Genomic DNA, 18,429 nt, shown 5'->3' with positions numbered 1-18,429 from the left:
TCTAATCATCCCAAGAACCCAGATTACTCACAAGAGATAGAAATTGCATAGCAAGCCTTACAATGACTTTAGATTACGCTCTCATACAAATTCTGAAGTTTGGAATAGGGGCAGACCTGGGAGGGTTGGGAGGACTGAAAAGCAGAACCCGTGAGAGAGGGAAAACATCTCCAGCAGAACCTCTGCTAATCGGTCCTCAAGTGTTGCTACCTCCTGGAGGGAGTAGGCTTGATCCTCTCTTGGTACCCCATTGTGAATACACTATGGCTACAAACTAGACCTAGTAAATGGCATGATAAAGGAACAGAGTTATAGCAAAATATCTGAGCCCTCGCCTTTGGACGACCTGGAGCAGTGATCAATCAGGCCAGTGATGGAATTTCAGGTCCCAGGAGATAGGAGCTAAGGCAAAGAACACTGATCTCCAGGGGACCAGTGATCTCATTATTAGAGACCACACAGGGATTGAGTGGCAATAAATAGAAGTATGTCCAGGGGACTCAGGAATACCTGAATTATGCTTTGCCAAATATGCCTCACCTTCCTTCCCTGCCATCACTCTATCTCCACCTCTGCTCCCTGGCCCTGGCTCCCAAATTAGGAGATATAAGGTCAGGAAATGACCTGAGCGAGGGCCTGGCCTCTCAGTTCCTCAAGCTCGGTATCTGCAGTGACATGCTCCTCACTCAGTGACATTCAGCACCCTCTCCAATGGCCATCCTAGACTTTGTCATTACCCAGAACTGTTTCCCCTAAAGAATAAAGAATTCAAATATGTCATTGTGTGACCACATCCTTTTGTCTTTCCAGTTTGTTCACTCTGAATAGTCTCCTGATATTGAGATCTTTTAGCAACATCATCAACCCCTCTTCAGATAGAGAGTCAGTGGTGCACATTTCAATCTTTTATCAGTATCTTAAACTGTTTGCCCCTTTGTCCTTTCATCACACGCATCTAACAAAATCCCACGCTTAAATGAATCAGGGCTCAGTTGTTCTATGCCAACAGAGTTCTGGGGAAAAACAAAAACAAAATTAAGCAGAATGGTACCACTATAAATTTATGACACCAACTTCACCCGGGCCTTCAACCCTGACCCTCTGGAAATTCCCTCTTCAATAAGGTTGCTCTTACATTTTCTACAACATTTTTAATCCTTCTCTACCCTTCTTGAAATGCAGACCTCTCTACTTCTTCCCTCTCTTTGAGGAGGTGCGCTTACTTTTTACTTCAGTGGGAAAACAGAAGCTGTAATAAAGGATGTTTCATATACAACCAAGCAGCATCCCCACCCATTCTTTCCTTTTTCCTCCCATTAAAGGGAGATGTCCATCCTCCTATCTGAGGTTACTTTCTCTGCCTGAGCTCTGAATCTCTTCCTCTATGGCTTTATCACAGAGAAACTTGGGCTACTCTCCCATCCCAGTCTCCTCTATGCCACATCTGTCTATCAGCAATTTATCCCTTAACCTGACGTCCTGCTTCAGCTACTGCCTTCTCTTTGTCTTTACTTTCTTTAGCAGTCAAATGTAATTTTTGTTGGTCTTTGGAATTATACTGTTTTCTATTACTATTACTTTATAAGTTTATATAAAAATTATGATTATTGTTATATATTACATATATAAACACGCTCACATTACCTAAATACAAAATGTTAAATAAATGCTTTCTCTTCCTAACCATCTCCCAAATACATACCCCAGAGTTAATCACTATAAGATTGTTTGTGTATATGTGTATGCAATATATATAGATGTATAAGAATTTCTTACACAAATGGAATCCTATGATACATGCTGTCCTGCAACATGCTTTTTTCATTTTATATATTTTAGATATCTTTCCACATCAGTGCATATAAGTACACCTCATTCTTTTTAATAGCTGCATTTAACTTTAATGGCTTTTTTTTTTTTTTTTTTTTTTGCGGTATGCGGGCCTCTCACTGCTGTGGCCTCTCCCGTGCGGAGCACAGGCTCCGGACGCGCAGGCTCAGCGGCCATGCCTCACGGGCCCAGCCACTCCGCGGCATGTGGGATCCTCCCGCACTGGGGCACGAACCCATGTCCCCTGCATCGGCAGGCGGACTCTCAACCACTGTGCCACCAGGGAAGCCCTTTAATGGCTTTTTAATATTCACTGCTCTATCTTCAGTGCCTAGGACAGTGTCTGGCACATAGTTGGCACTCTATGAATATTCGGTGAATAAGTGAATGAATAAAGTACACTGTTTATAAGTGCACTATAGTTGAAATGAGTCCTCTATTGATAAACATTTGAGTTATCTTCAGTTTATTGCTTTTACAGATAAACTTGGCCTAAACAGCAGTTCATACCCTTCCTGTTGAATCTTCTTGTCCGTACATCCTCCTGACTCCCCTTGACTGTGCTTCTCCATCTATTTTTGTTAAAATAGTCTCTGCTTCATGTGTGACCAGCTAAGAAATTGCCCTTGATTGGCATGCACAAGAAACCCAAAAAGAATGAGCATATGTGATTTACAGAATTTGCTGGAAATTTCTGTAGTCCTACTAAGGTAGTCATTAGTGTGGCTCACCAATGATTCTGATTCTTCTCCTTCCAGACACAGAGTAGGATAGCTCTTTGTTCCCTTTAAAGGTCCCTTAAAGTGTCTTGCTTCCACCAGTAAAATGTGCAGTCTTAACGAGCCAGCGTGATTGTCCTGTTCCTTCCCCCTACAGCAGAAGCTTCTTCTGCCTAGGTCCCAGAGTAGAGCTCCCCCTGCCAACCCTAGATGGGTATGCAGTGATAGCAAGAAATAAATCTTGTTTGTAAAGCCTCTGAAATTTGGGGATTATTTGCTATGAAAGCCAACCTAGCTCCACCCAACTTCCCTGTGGTCCAAGGAAGGGCCACATTAAGTTCTTGCAGCTGCTTCTATTTTTATAAAGGATTTTAAAAATTGAGTTATAATTAACATACAATATTATATTAGTTTCATGTGTGCAACATAGTGATTTAATGCTTTTATAAATTATGAAATGATCAATAAGACCAGTTACGATCCGTCATCATACAAAGTTATTACCCTTCTACTCTGTCATCTTGAGCTAATCTCTCTATAATTGTTATTTTGAGACAGCCTTATCTCCCTCATTGTCCTCCCCCTGAACCACTGCTCTCCCAGGGTATTGCATGTAACATCTATGAAACCCTTCTTGTTTCCTACTTCCTTGCTTGGCCTGATTTGTTAGGACCATGGAGAAGTCTGCACTCTCACTGTGGCATTTCTCTCACACCCTTACAGAGAGAAGCTCTTGGTATCAGAGGGTATGCAGCAGCATTAGGAGAACGAGCCTTCTGTCACCCTTCCCTTCCATCCCCACTCAAGTCCTGAGTTGGGGTTTACTCCCATGTGTTGGAAAGAATGCATCGGGTGAGTACTTCAGCCTCTTCCTCCAAGGTCTCTGTCATTTTTCCTTGAGTAGTCTATCACAAAGGCCAGATCAAGGGCCACCTCATCAAAACAACAAAAAGTGAATTACTTCATGTGTCAAAGGCTAGGTCAGTCATTTAAGCTGAATCTGTCCCACATATAATAAGCCCTGCAACATGTCTGGGGTTGACAAATTGACATAACTGCCAAGTTGATAACTTTAATCCTTTCTGTGGCTTAGCTTAACAAACTGCAAGCACATTAGAAGAGTATTTTGATTGGCTTTTTCTGCAAAACAATCCCAAAATGTAGTTGCCTAAAACAACTATATATAAGCAAGGATTCTTCTGGGCAGTTTTTCTGGTATGGCCAAAGCTCAGCTGATTTCAGTTAGACTAGCTCCCATGTGCCTGTGGTCAGTTGGTGAGTTGGCTGGAGACTGACTAGTTGCCATGGCCTCACATGTCTGCTATCAGCTGAGGCAAAGAAGCATATGTCTTACATCAGCCAGCAAGTTAGCCTGGACTTATTCGCCCAGTGGTGGACATAGGGTTCCAAGAACAGCAACAGGGGGATCCTAATGCACAAAGTGATTTGCAAGCCTCTGCTTATATCATATTTGCTATTTTTTGTCCCATTGGCCAAAGCAAATGACAAAGCAGCCCAGACTCAAGGGATGAAGAAAGCCTGTACCTCCAATGGGAGGAATTATTAAAGATATAGATACAAGGACAGAAAACACCGTGGCCATTTTTTGCCATCTGCCACAAGAGGCTTCCTCTAAATAGCCGTCTGATCAGAGGTGGTGTACTCACTCAATATACTCATCCCACTCCTACCAGGACCCTTCAGAAGCCTGAGTCATGTCCTGCAACATCTCTAGTTCCCCAGATCTGCACTGGTGTCTATAGCACAAAACAGCTGTTCTGTATGGCTTGGGATAAAAGTCTGTCACTTTTGTACAAAATTATAGAAATGGTTTCCGAATCAGGAACTCAATATTTAAAATCTGGGTAACACACCATTACTGTGTGAATTTTCAAGAGCTGGAGGAATTAGAGCATTGAGTTATTTTAATCTCTATTACTCCTTAACTTCAAGTATTAGCATTCCTGTAATATTCCATAACTTACTCACAGGTAAACATACTCCTGTCTTGTACCTGGCATTGTATTCTTGCAATTTTCTTCTTTATGGATTCCAGATTCTAAGGTATACTTAAAAAAGGTCAAATACAATCACTAGAATTATGAAAACACAAACATATTTTATTTTAATATTTATTAACATCCACATTGTGGAAAATCTGGAATTGCTTTGTATAATATGACAGTTATTAGCTATATATATATATATATATATATATATATATATATATATACTGCATTTTGAAGATATGGTATGAAAAAAAGAATGTTAAATATAACACTAATAACTTTTACATTGATTACATGTCAAAATGAGAATATTTCAAAAACTTGGGTTAAATAAAATATGTTATTGAAATTAATTTCAAATTTTTACTTTTTAAATGTAGCTAGTGAAAATTACACACTTTTACCTCTCAGAATTTATTCCAGAAATTTACATAAAAATAAAGTTTAAATGATTATATTAATATCAGACAAATTATATTTGAATGTATTTGAGAACAAAGAACATAATGAAAGATAAAGAAGTTTATTGCATAATAATAAAAGAATCAATTTATCAAGAATACATACAAATTCTAAACATTTATGCCCCTACTAACAGTACTTCAAAATACATGAAGCAAAAACTAAAAGCTTCAAGGAATAATAGACAAACCTACAATGAGAATTTTGATACACCTTCTTCCAATAAGTGATAGAAAAAATAGACAACAAATCAGCAAGGAAAGAGAAGACTGGAACCATATTAGCAACCAACTTTACCTAACTGATATTTATAGGAAGTGCCTCTCAGCAGCAAAACACACAATCTTTACAAGAACACATGGAACATTTAGCAAGTGTCACATTCTAAGCCATAAAATATGTATCAATAAAATTGATAAATCCAAGGCAGACTGGTCAGGAAGCAAAAAGAGAGATGATGTGAATTATCAGCGTCAGGAATGAGCATCACTACAGACTCTACAGCTATTCAAAGGATAATAAGAAAGACCCAACTGTAAAAGTTAGTAAGGTAAAAGATACTGTATTTTGTGCAAGTGTGGCAAGAACTCTCTTGCATAGTGAAGTATGTTGATACTGCAACTTCTTTCTTGAGTGTGTAGCCAAGAGAAAGCCTCAAGAAATTTTCTCTTTGTTTCTTTGTCACTCCAGTTTTTCAATCTCCAAAGACAATTTATGTAACTCCAGGAATGCTTTTGAGTCCTGGGGACTTGAAATACACTGTATGAGTTTTTGGCCTTTCAAGACTATCTCCCAATCTTCAGTGCCTACCTGAAAGAAGAAACCAATAGTGTGATTTCAGAAAGTTTCCCCATTCTTGTAAAGGGTGTGCTTCTTCAGGAAGTCTTGTGGCAGAAGGAAGACTGGAAGATGAAGGATAACCCCGGGACTTATTGATGGGCAGGAAACTCCAGAAAAATACTTTGGATCCTAGCAAAATATTTCCCTGAGAGGTGAATCCATATCTGTATTTAAGTAATAATCAGTATCAGTGTCAAGCATAGAGTGTAAGCAGCAAGGGAATCCCAAAAAAACATCCAAAAGAGCAACGAGTATGTTAGTTCTGCTGACCAACCAGAAATGGAGCAAAAGCACATCATTTATTGGAGAAAAAACCAAAGGCTAGATATCTGGTGAATAAGACTCTCATGTTCACATACCTGGAAGGACCTGTTATAAGGTGGAAAGAGCCAGTAACCACTTTGTAAATTAACCCCACAACTGAGATAGTCCTTTAGGACACATTATTTCTTTCCTATTTTATGAGCCATCCTATTTTCCTATCATTTATTTTGAGGTGTCATACGACATAAAATTCATTGAATATTATTCACCTTCTCACACTTGGGCACATCCAGACTCTGAGATTTTTTTCTCTGAGCAAGAGATATTCTGAGAACCAACCATCTTATAGCCAGGGTCACACCTGATGGTGACAGTTTCAGGGCTGATCCTTCTCCACAGACAGCTTTCCATTTATTATTTCTGGTTTTAGGCACAGAGCTGTAATCAAGACACATTTTCTTAGCATCTTGAGTGTCTCAGAGAGAACACATTTTAACACTGATAATATCATTAAAAAGGGGTTAAAAATATTGCTGAATTCTATCTTTTCTTTCTACACTATTGATCCACTACGGCTACTACTTCTACCAACGCTAGCAACTATCTGAGCTCTGGCTGCAGTCACCTACATGCCAAACACATTACACACATTATTTCATGTAAGCTTTCAGCAACTCTGTGAGGGAGGCACCATGGCTATCTCCATCTTAGAGATGAGGCAACTGAGACACAGAGAAGCTTAATGCTTTGCCCCAAGTCGCACAGCAGCTTTTAAGTGGCAGAGCCAGAGTGAAAACCCAGGGGTTGTTCTGAGCTCTTTATTTCTACACTAAAGGACCCCTCTTCTGGCCTCAGTTTTCCCCTTTGTAAAATGAAAACAGTGACAGCAACTCAGCTCCTGGAGTTATTATGAGTGAAATGATGTAAGTAACCTTTAGGAACATTTTCCTTATTCTGCTATAATAGCTGCTCTCCCAATAAAGAGGTCAACCCCATCAGTCAACTCTCTCATGAAAGGTTCCAGGCTGGATAAGAATCTGAGGGTGCTCTTTCTTGGATATTTGGAATTAAACCACAGTGGACCTCACTCAGGCTCAAGCACATGCTCATGACAACTCTACCTCTGCCTGGGAGGACGCTTTCTCTCAGAATCACTTCTGAACTGCTCCACAGTTGTTCTATCAGCTTAGCGCTATTCTGTCCCAGGGAACTGGGATTACCTTTACCCTGAAGAGCCACTGATGACCATTGTAAAAGAGTGCAGGACATTTTAGCCTCTCCAACCAGAATATATCCTTTCTGACATTCATACTCGACCACAGCATTGAAGAATTTTTGCTCACTAGTATATCTAAAGTGTCCATGTTTAATTCCACATGATGAACTGCAACCTTCAATGGTGACAGAGAGAAGAAGAGAGAGTGTTTTTTTTGACTCATTAAACAAAACAGCATTCAACTAAGGTGATCTATTGGAAGACTTTCATCCTTCCCAATCAATTTCATTGCCCATAAGATAACTTGGAATAATTCACAAAGTAAGAGTGTGCCCTTCTATTACCATGTGCCTGGAAATTAAGGAAAGTGGGTATATGTATGGGTATATGGGGGAAAGAGAACTGACTCCTCACCTTGTTTAGAACTATTTTTTCAATAAGTTTAAATATTTAATGGAATGTGTGTATAAGCATTTACTATAGTGTGTCAGGCAATACTTTAACTCATTTAATTCTCCTAAACAACCTTATGAGGTAGGCATTATTATTATCCGTGTTTTATAGATGAGGAAACACAAAGAGGTGAAGTAGCTTGACCAAGGTCACACAATGAGGGAGGGGCTGAGTCAGTGCAGTTCTGCTCCACACAGACCATGCTCTTGGCAATATGCTGCCTCAGTTGAGAGAATGGGCTACTTGGGGACCGTGGAGGACCTTCCGTAATAAAGCTTAGAGTCAGCAATGGAGGAGTCTTTTTTTTTTTTTTAACTTAAGTTACTAAAGAAACATTTGTGATCAAGAGACATTGTTCTGTGAAAACTTATAAGGGCTGTGCAAATCCAGAAACCTCAAGTACCTCCTTATCCACCAATCCCAAGAGTACTCTGTGTTTTTGATTTTTTTTTTGAATTTTTATAGAAGAGAATCTTAGAAAACTGTTTTTAAATTACTTGGATAATGAAATAAGAATTAGTCAATATTAAAGACATTATATCAAATTTCATAAAACCTTGTTGGAGAATTTTCATACATTGGTAAATACAGATAATTTTAAGGAAAGAGATTTTAGGGAAGATGTCTTATTGGGACTGGAAAAACTTTCATAGTTTTGCATCTTCTATAAATAAAAGATTAAAGCCATATAGTAACCCTGGGATTTTCTCACTGAAACATTTTCCTGGATTTTCTCATTGAAAACTCATGCTCAGAAATCATTCTCCCATCTGCCCTGTGTTCCCACATCTGTATCTTTACTTATGTAGTCTTTTCTCCTGACCATCCCTTTGATCCTCCTCCCCATCTAATTCAGTTCCCTCCTTTTTTGTTCTTTGTGATGTTCTTGGACTCAATTTAAATGGGGGGGTTCCCCACACTTCCAACAAGCAATTCTTCAGACACTAGCTGGGTGTCTTACAATTTAACTCAATTCTGACACTATCTACCCAGAGATAGTGTCAGACCCCACAAGTTAAGGGTTCAGTCCTACCAGACTTCTTCCCCCAATACCCGCTTCAGACACCAGTCACAAGCCCAGGTTATCACCTGTGCTTCTGATTGTATGGCTATAGATTAGAGGTTCCAACAGCCTCCTCCTTGGACTTCAGAAGCCAGTCTCAAGTTTAGGTTGTTACCTGCATTTCTAACCAACTGGCTATAAATCAGAGTTTCCCACAACCCCCTCCTTGGGTTCAATTAATTTGCTAGAGCAGCTCACAGAAATCAGAGAAATATTTTACTTACTAGATTCAGGAACAGCCAAATGGAAGAGATGCAGAGGGCAAGGTGTGTGGGAGGGGCACAGAGCTTCCATGCCCTCTCCAGGTGCCACTCTCCCTGCACCTCCACGTATTCACCAATACAGAAGCTCTCTGAGTCCCATCTTTTTGGGGTTTTATGGAGGCTTTATTACATAGGCATGATTACTTAAATCAATTTCCATTAGCAATTGATTCAACCTCCAGCCACCATCCTTAGGTGGTGTCCCAAAGTTAGGTCATTAATATAACAAAAGACACCTTTGTTGTCCTCATTACTTAGGATATTATCAGGGTTTTGGGAGCTGTGAGCCAGGAATCATGGATGAAGACCAAATACATATTTTCTGAATGACCAAAAAATATTTTTTTCTTATAAGTCACATTATTGTACCTGTGAACATACCTGACTACCCCTGGTACACAACAATCTTTGGTTTCTCTGAACTGTATAACTCTTGTCAGTAATAACAGGAGTATCTATCTATGTACTGTGTTAAGCACTTCACTTAAAATATTCCATTTAATTATGAAAACAATAACTTATTTGTGTCATTATCATCCTCATTTACAGATGAAGAAACAGACTAACTTAATCAATAAAGTATAAGTAGAAAGACTAAGCAAATAAATCACACAAGGTCATTCAATGAATGAAGTATGTCAGGTATGCCTCCAAAATCTGTGCTCTTAATGACATTCTATTTTCTGTCTCACTGATGTGGCAGTTATATTGTGGTGTGTGTGTGTGTGTGTGTGTGTGTGTGTCTGTGTCAGCAGATAGATAAATAGATGGACAGATCTGTATCTGTGCCAACAGATAAATAAATTGATGGACAGATCTTTATTTTAACTTTTGCATCTTGAGAGCAGGGAGCACATTTCATACCTCTCCATGCCACAGACATGTTCCTCTGAAAAGGGTAGTTCCAAAATACATATTTGTGTGAAGGTGATGTTGTTACTTATACAGAAAGTCTAGAGCTCAAGTATGGCCTTTTCTGAGCCTCATATGAAATCAATTTTTATTAACACAATAGACATAAGATAGTTGTTCTTATGTCTAAACTCCATGGAGAACATAAGGAGCACACTTGCATCTCGTTAGGATACTAAGGCATAACATAAATAGTTAAGTCAAAATACCAGGCAGAGTATGGCAAATGTCAAAAGAAAGCAGAAAATATGTACTATAGGAAGAGAGAGAAAGAATACCATGAGTTAAATATGCCAGGAAAATGCCTCCTAGGGAGAGGAATTGGAATTGGATTAGGTAACTGCACTGGTGGGAGGCATTTTATATTGGGGGAGAATTATGTTAGCAAGGGTAAGAGGGAGAAAAACACATGGAAATATTTATGGTTGGTTAATAGGTTAATTTGTCTAGAGACTCATATGCGGGAGAAGTGTGAGAGATAGACTATAAAGTTGGGATCCGAGTATGACAGGTTTTAAACAACAGACTGAGTTAAAGACATAATTCCATAAAAAATCAAGGAATTATTAAGGGAATGAAAAGGAAGGAGTTTATCCAAAAAATAATTGAGTAGTTCACAAGATTTCTTGACAAATGATATGAGGCATTTCTTCACTGACTTAGTCAAAATGGAAAAAGAAATTCAAAGATGAACATGGAAGATTGGTAGAATAAATACACCACACACAGACACACACACGAGAATGTGATTAGTTACTAAATAAGTAAAAAAATCATCAGGTCCAATTCTCAGTCAAACACTTGAAGAAGTTTATAATCCTATATTGACTCTTTTGCCTAACTTTCAGCCTTTTCTATATTTTGATCTTTTTGCAGAAGAAACCTCCAAAATAAAGGAACCTCCATATCCTCCTTAGAAATTAACTCAGATTTTAAAAATCATATTAAAAAAAAGGAAGGGATCTATATGTTAAAAGAGACTTAAGAGATGTATCAAACAATTGTGATGTGTAGACCATATTTGGATTCTAATTTGAACAAATAAACAGTTACAAAAACATTTATAAATAAGACAATCAGGAAAAGTTGAACACTAACTAGATACTTGATATTATTGAATTATTATTTAATTTTATATATGATAATGGTTTGTGATTATTTTTTAAAAAGAATGCTTTTAAAAATACATACTAAAATCTTCAGAAGTAAAAGGATTTCCTTCTAAATAGCTTAGAGTGGGCAAAATGGATGTGAATATGGATAAAACAAGAATGGCCCTGAGTTGATAATTGCTGAAGCAGGGTAATAAGTATACGGAGTTTTGTATATGTTTTAAATTATCCATAGGAAAAAAAGAAATCATATTTTCTAATTAAAAAAATCACCTTTAATGCATGGATATTCATTTATATAAAATATAAAAATGTTCTAGTCACATTTCCCCATGGAGTCCTACAGATATTATCAAATCTTCTCAATGCTGATTAATTTATGAACATCACCAAACTGCAAAAAGTAAAACTTTACATTTATCAAATATCATTTACAGAGAGCTTTTTTACATACAACTTACAACTTTAGACTCTAGTTAATTTTCTCAGAATTAGTGGTAACAGTTCATTTCACTTTTGCTTAATAGATAGTAAAAATATGACAATTGATTAGAAATAAAAAATCACTGAGGATAATAAACTAATTTAAAAATTATAAGCATTTGTGAGCTCATATTTATACATAAGAAAGTGAAGTTACTTGCAATTCATTCTCTTTTTTTTTAATTGAAGGATAATCGACCTCAACATTATGTTAGTTCCAGGTGCACAACATATTTCTTTATATTACAAAATGCTCACCATGATAAATCTGGTTACCATCTGTCACCATACAAGGTTATTACAATATTGTTGACTATATTCCCCATGCTGTACATTTCATCCCCACAATTCATTATCTGTTTACTAGAGCAGACCCCGAGGAATTCTGCTTTGTTTTTCTCTAGTAATAATAATAGTATAAACCTAAAAGTATTAAAACGCTTTGTCAAGAGGAAGGGTATATGGGGTTATATGTATGCATATAGCTGATTCACTTTGTTGTACAGCAGAAACTAACACAACACTGTAAAGCAATTATACTCCAATAAAGACGTATAAAAAATGTCATCTCTTTTATACAATTATGCTTTGTCAGGGACTATTTATAGCACTGTGAAAATTAGAGAACATAGTATTCCTTTTGACTTTCAGAAAAATTGTTAAGCATCAAATTGCATGTCAAGGGAAAAATGATCTCATGGAAAAATTAACAGGTCTCACTATTTTCCACTGCCTCCTCACAGCCCCCATTCCCAAATACATAGAGGAGAGGTAGTCATTACCCTCCAATAAAATAAAACTAGCATCAAAACTAAAATCATGCCTTACCTCCTTTGATGCAATAAGTACACTGCTGAAAGGGGGACATTTTAAATACATTGAAAGAACTAGAGAATTTGCTTTCCAAATGGAAACTCGTGGTAAATGCTTTCTGAAAGAAATGAGGATTATGGAGGTGACTATCCAGAATCTGATGTGTGTGGGTTATTAACTGGGATTTTCTCATACTGCCTGTCCTTAAAGCTGGGGTCACCTCTAAAAAGGCCAAGTCTATTCTATGACCTCAAAATCTCTGTTTATCCATGAACATTCTCTGCAGACATTTTCTCCTCCTTAGCTGTCATTTATGTGATTTTCAGAAACAGTAAAATTTTCATCTTACCAGGAAATTGAAAATATACTGAACCAAAGTAAGAACGAATGTCTCAGTCTGGGACCATCCATTTAAACGTCAAGAGCGTACTCCACACTATAGCAAATGTACGAAGGAAGAAAGGCAAACTCAAGCTTTGAGAATCCTCAAGTAAGGAAGAAGTGTCTTTTAAAAATGTAGCTAAGGCAATGGGTAAATATTACAGACTTGCTCATATTTCTTAAGTACTGAGAAAACAAAGGATATCGAGACTTTCTCTAATATGAATTTTAAGAAGTTTTGTGCAAGAAGTAAAAGAAGTCTCTCCTGGAGACCTGGAAGATCCTGTATCCAAGGAAGGTTGAGATCAGGTGCTGGGGTGATTTATTGTGTGGAAAGAGCACCTGTGAAATTGTTGGCACTAATCCTAGAATCTGGAAGCTGAATCTCTCCCATGAATCCTGATTCAAATATGTGAATGCTTATGGTGGCTTTGTTTGTAATCTTGCAGTTGTAAGAACTGCAAACAACCAAACAACCAAAATGTCCTTCAGTCTGTGGTTCAGAATAATTCTCATTAATAAAAAGGAATGAACTATTGATACACACAACAGTATGGTTGAATCCCAAATGCATTCTGCCAAGTCCAAAGGCTATATACTGTATGATTCCATTTATATGGCATTCTGAAAAAGCAAAACTTCAGGGACAGGAAACAGATTTGTGGTTGTCAGAGGTTGGGGCTGAGGGAAGGGATTGACTATAAAGGAGCATGGGAAAACTTTTTGGGGTAATGGAACTGTTCTATATTCTGATTGCAGTGGTAATTATATAATTGTATGCATTTGTCAAATCTTGAAAAACTGTATAGTAAAAAAAAGTGAATTTTACTGCGTGTAAATTATATCTTAATAAAAATAGTAACAATCTACTCCATTAAAAATGAAATGATAAATAAGCTAAAAAAATAAAACGCTTTGAAAATATTTTGGAATTCAATTGTTCCATTAATAAAATGGAAGTCAATAAACAATTTATTATACCATTAATAAAGCAATTTGTTAATTGAAATTAACATTAATAAAACAAATTATTATACCTCCCACAAAGTAGTGTAAATTACTTCAATTTGATCATACTTTTAAAATTCTTTTTTAAATTTTTTTATACAGCAGGTTCTTATTAGTCATCAATTTTATACACATCACTGTATACATGTCAATCCCAATCGCCCAATTCATCACACCTCCACCCCCACCCCCTCATGGCTTTCCCGCCTTGGTGCCCATACGTTTGTTCCCTACATCTGTGTCTCAATTTCTGCCCTGCAAACCGGTTCATCTGTACCATTTTTCTAGGTTCCACATATATGCGTTAATATACGATATTTGTTTTTCTCTTTCTGACTTACTTCACTCTGTGTGACAGTCTCTAGATCCATCCACGTCTCAACAAATGACCCAATTTTGTTCCTTTTTATGGCTGAGTAATATTCCATTGTATATATGTACCACACCTTCTTTATCCATTTGTCTGTTGATGGGCATTTAGGTTGCTTCCATGACCTGGCGATTGTAAATAGTGCTGCATTGAACATTGGGGTGCATGTGTCTTTTTGAACTATGGTTTTCTCTGGGTATATGCCCACTAGTGGGATTGCTGGGTCATATGGTAATTCTATTTTTAGTTCTCTAAGGAAACTCCATACTGTTCTCCAAGTGGCTGTATCAATTTACACTCCCACCAACAGTACAGGAGGGTTCCCTTTTCTCCAAACCCTCTCCAGCATTTGTTGTTTGTAGATTTTCTGATGATGCCCATTCTAATTGGTGTGAAGTGATACCTCATTGTAGTTTTGATTTGCATTTCTCTAATAATTAGTGATGTTGAGCGGCTTTTCATGTGCTTCTTTGCCATCTGTATGTCCTCTTTGGAGAAATGTCTATTTAGGTTTTCTGCCCATTTTTGGATTGGGTTGTTTCTTTCTTTAATATTGAGCTGCATGAGCTGTTTATATATTTTGGAGATTAATGCTTTGTCCGTTGATTTGTTTGCAAATATTTTCTCCCATTCTGAGGAATGAGTACATTTGCAATTGACTGGTCTAAACTACCGTCTCTCCATTAACTGAGAACTTCTCTAATTGCTTTCCTGGGGCCCTGAGAACCAGCAACTACTTTACTCACCATGTGGGCTGGCTGGGCAGAGGGGCATGGTCAGAATCCCAAGGAGGTACAGAACTGGGGACTTGCTCCCTAAAAAAGGCCTCATGGTAAGTGTTGACAACCAATCGTGCACCAATCGAAGCTCAGCAGTCTCAGATGTCACCCAAAATATCTGGAAGGAAGAGAGTGAACTAGCAGCAACACTCTCCAAACTGGAGTTCAGTTGCATAACAGTCAGCAAAACCCCAGGGTAAAATACAGGTCAATACTGAACTCTGAGTTCGGAAGAAACTGAGCAGAAGAGGGCAGAATTAGGGCTGAGTCAAAATGCACTAGAAACCTCAATGCTGCTGACTTTTTAAAAAATGCACAACGTGAGAATTGTGAGTTAAATTTTATTGGGGGCAAAATGAGGACTGTAGCCTGGGAGACAGCATTTCAGATAGCTCTGAGAAACTGCTTGAAAGAGGTGGGGGGGGGGGAGGTCAGTATATATGTGATTTTGGTGAAGAGGGAATACATGCAATCAAACACATATTTTTGCAGAAGGTCTTGTGAGGGTTACTGCTAGTCACGAGGAGCAGATGTCACCATGAGGGAATTTAGTGCTTTTCTAGATATGAGGAGATACAAGAATTGGTCTCATAAAATCAGCTCCTAAAAATATCTAACTATCTGAAGACCTGTTCTCCCAGTTTTTCCCAGAGCACAGAGTGCCTCATTTCTGCTCTCCACCCTGAACTCCTTTCAAGGGGTGTTGAAAGTTAGCAGCTGCAGTGGCACCTGGCAATCTTTGTAGAGGTAGATGGCAAGTGCCCATGGCAAGTGCCAACTTGTAGTTGACAATGCTATCATCAAGATTCGATGCCAGGAGCAAGTAGACTTTTGGAACTCTGAGAGTATTTAGAAGTGTAACCCTAATCTTTTCTTTTTGTGCTAGGAGTGATGCCAAAGGCTCAACTTCTCTGTACACTGGTGCCGAATTGAATCTCGGAGACAGAGTTTTGGGTGAAGTAGAAAAGGATAGCTTACCAGGCAAAGGGGACACAGCAGCCTCCTGCATTGAAAAACTATGTGTCTCAACTTGGAGAGGACAGTGAGAAGTTTTATTTTAATGGTTCAAAGAGGGCGTGATCAGCTCATGGACATTCTTCTGATGGGTTAGTTGGTGAGGTACGTAGGAGTCAGCATCATCAACCTTCATGTTCCAACTGGTCTCGAGTCTACATACTTGTGGGCAGCATACCTTTCATTAACTTCTCCCATCTGGAGGAGGTTTCAGTAGCTGCAAAACAGCTCAAAGGTATTTTTGTGTGTATCCATTGATGGGGAGCCAGGACCTTGCCCCAAGGCTGCACTACTTTTTCTCTTGACTGTTTGTTTCTCCGTGGTCTTGGATCCCTTTCCTTCCCTAATTAACAACTGCTTGAATCTGCTCGTTGGAACTCAGGGTAGGTCATGGAGGCTGAATGAAGCCTATTTCCTTGTAATCAAAGAAATGAGGAACAAAGAAAGGCTTTGTGCCCAGGAGTCCCACGGGGCCCTACCTGGGTATCAGGAGTGGGAAATTGCTATCTTGAAATGTAAATAATTAATTTCCAAGTGAAAAGATAAACAAGGGATTTTTTTTTAGCACTTTGGTTCAGAGTGGGAGGTTTCAGCAACTTTCAAAGCAAAACTTGAGTTAGGTCAAGCTAAACATTAAGTCCAGTGGAGTTTGGAAATTAGTGTGCGAGGAAGCCATTCCTGAGAAGCACTGCCTATTAGGAAAAGTTGTGACTTTGGTTATGAGTTTAGGCTGCCAACAGCAGGATGAAATTAAAACACAAACAGAACAAACACTGATGGAGAAAGTTGTTTCCTTCCTGAAGTTCTAAAGCCTAGTGGGGAAAGAGAGGCATGAAAAGAATCAGGAATATAGATGGGCCTGAAAAAATTACTTAGACAATATTTGAGTGGGATATTCCTTCTTGTTATTCTTGATTTACTTAAAACACCTAATGAGTCACCCTTTGGTGCCATTCTAATCCATTAGAAGAGGGAAGAGTGGTGCCTGAAACACTGAAAAAGCATGCACCAGACTTTGAAGTGGTTGGAAGTGGTTAAATAAGACGAACATTCTTGAAGACCTTAAGAATATTCAGAATGTATTCCGTCAGCCAAAAAATACGTCCAGTCCTGTGTTATATCTCTGACAAAAGCAGCAAAAGACAAGTGTTTACATGCATAATTTTTATCTTTAACAGGAAGTAATAATTGAAAATATGCCGATGTTTATTAAAAGAAAACAATGAGTTTTGGCAAATGCCTGAAAACGACCTTCCTAACAAGCTTAGCTGCAGACTGTTGTAAGAGTTCGAAATCCAAAGTGCTGACTCTCACCAGAGATAACTAAGTAAATTATGGCATAATATTGATCATAACATAACCAAATTTCAACCTTCCCAGAAAGGAAGGAAAGAAAATAAACCCACCATGAATTTGCTTTAATTTAGAAAGATAATTCAAGGTGCTACTGAATATTATTTAGAAATAAAGGAATTTAAAACATTCACTAGAAGACAATTTTGAATTATCCCTTCTATCTATTAAACACCTATTATGTTCTAAGCACTTTCCATAAACAATTCTATTTAATCTTACAACAATCCTATAATTTTTTATCCCCTTCTTGAAAAATGTTAAGTAACACTTGCCAAAAATTTTACAAGCAATAAATGGATGAACCAAGATCTGAGCCAGATATGTGCTTTCCACTATAACTTAGTACTTTGTAAATAATGTAAATAATTGTCAAAGAAAAATAGATAACTAGGTAGACATGATGAAGGTAAGGAAATGGGGTTAAGATCTAGAAAGCAGAAGCACTGTCTCTCTCCTCCAATCAAGTAAGGACATAATCAAGAGCTCATTCATACATATCAATGAGTGATATTGATATTGATACAACCCACTCATCTTATTCTCATTTTTATACCCGTGTGTGAATGTATTCAGTTCTATACAGTTTTATCACATATGTAGGTTTGTGCATCCACTGTGACAGTCAAAATACAGAAAAATTCCATCATCACAAGGAATTTTTATAACCACACCCACCTCCCTCCTGGCTATCTCTTCATCCCTCACCCCTGGAAACCACTAATCTGGTTTCCATTTCAAAAATTTTGTCACTTTAAAAGTGTTATATAAACAGAATGACATAGTATGTAATCTTTGGATATTCGATTTTTTTTCATTCAGCATAATTCCTTTGACATCCATTCAAGTTTTTGTGTGTGTCAATAGTCTGTTCTTTTTAACTGCTGAGTAGTATTCCATGGTATGGATGTACCACAGTGTTCAACCATTCACCTAATGAGAGTCCCCACATCCTTGCCAGAATTTGATGTTGTCACTATTTTTTATTTTAGCCATTCTAATAGGTGTGTAGTGATAGCTTGTGGTCTTAATTTGCATTTCCCATATAGCTAATGATGTTGAACATCTTTTCATGTGTTTATTTG

The 18,429-nt window shown here is 37.8% G+C and overlaps 1 long non-coding RNA gene across 1 annotated transcript in view; it reads left to right on the top strand.

Annotated features, from left to right (window-relative positions):
• The window catches only part of LOC125962677 (uncharacterized), a 39,421-nt gene that overhangs the window by 8,981 nt on the left and 12,011 nt on the right, over nt 1-18,429 (top strand). The window contains exon 2 of the long non-coding RNA XR_007474196.1: nt 3,273-3,401. This is a non-coding gene — a long non-coding RNA (uncharacterized LOC125962677). The remainder of the gene's footprint in view (nt 1-3,272; nt 3,402-18,429) is intronic.

This window comes from Orcinus orca, chromosome 1, assembly GCF_937001465.1.
Source record: "Orcinus orca chromosome 1, mOrcOrc1.1, whole genome shotgun sequence".
Classification (NCBI taxonomy): domain Eukaryota; kingdom Metazoa; phylum Chordata; class Mammalia; order Artiodactyla; family Delphinidae; genus Orcinus; species Orcinus orca.
This window is presented reverse-complemented; position numbering and strand designations above follow the sequence as displayed.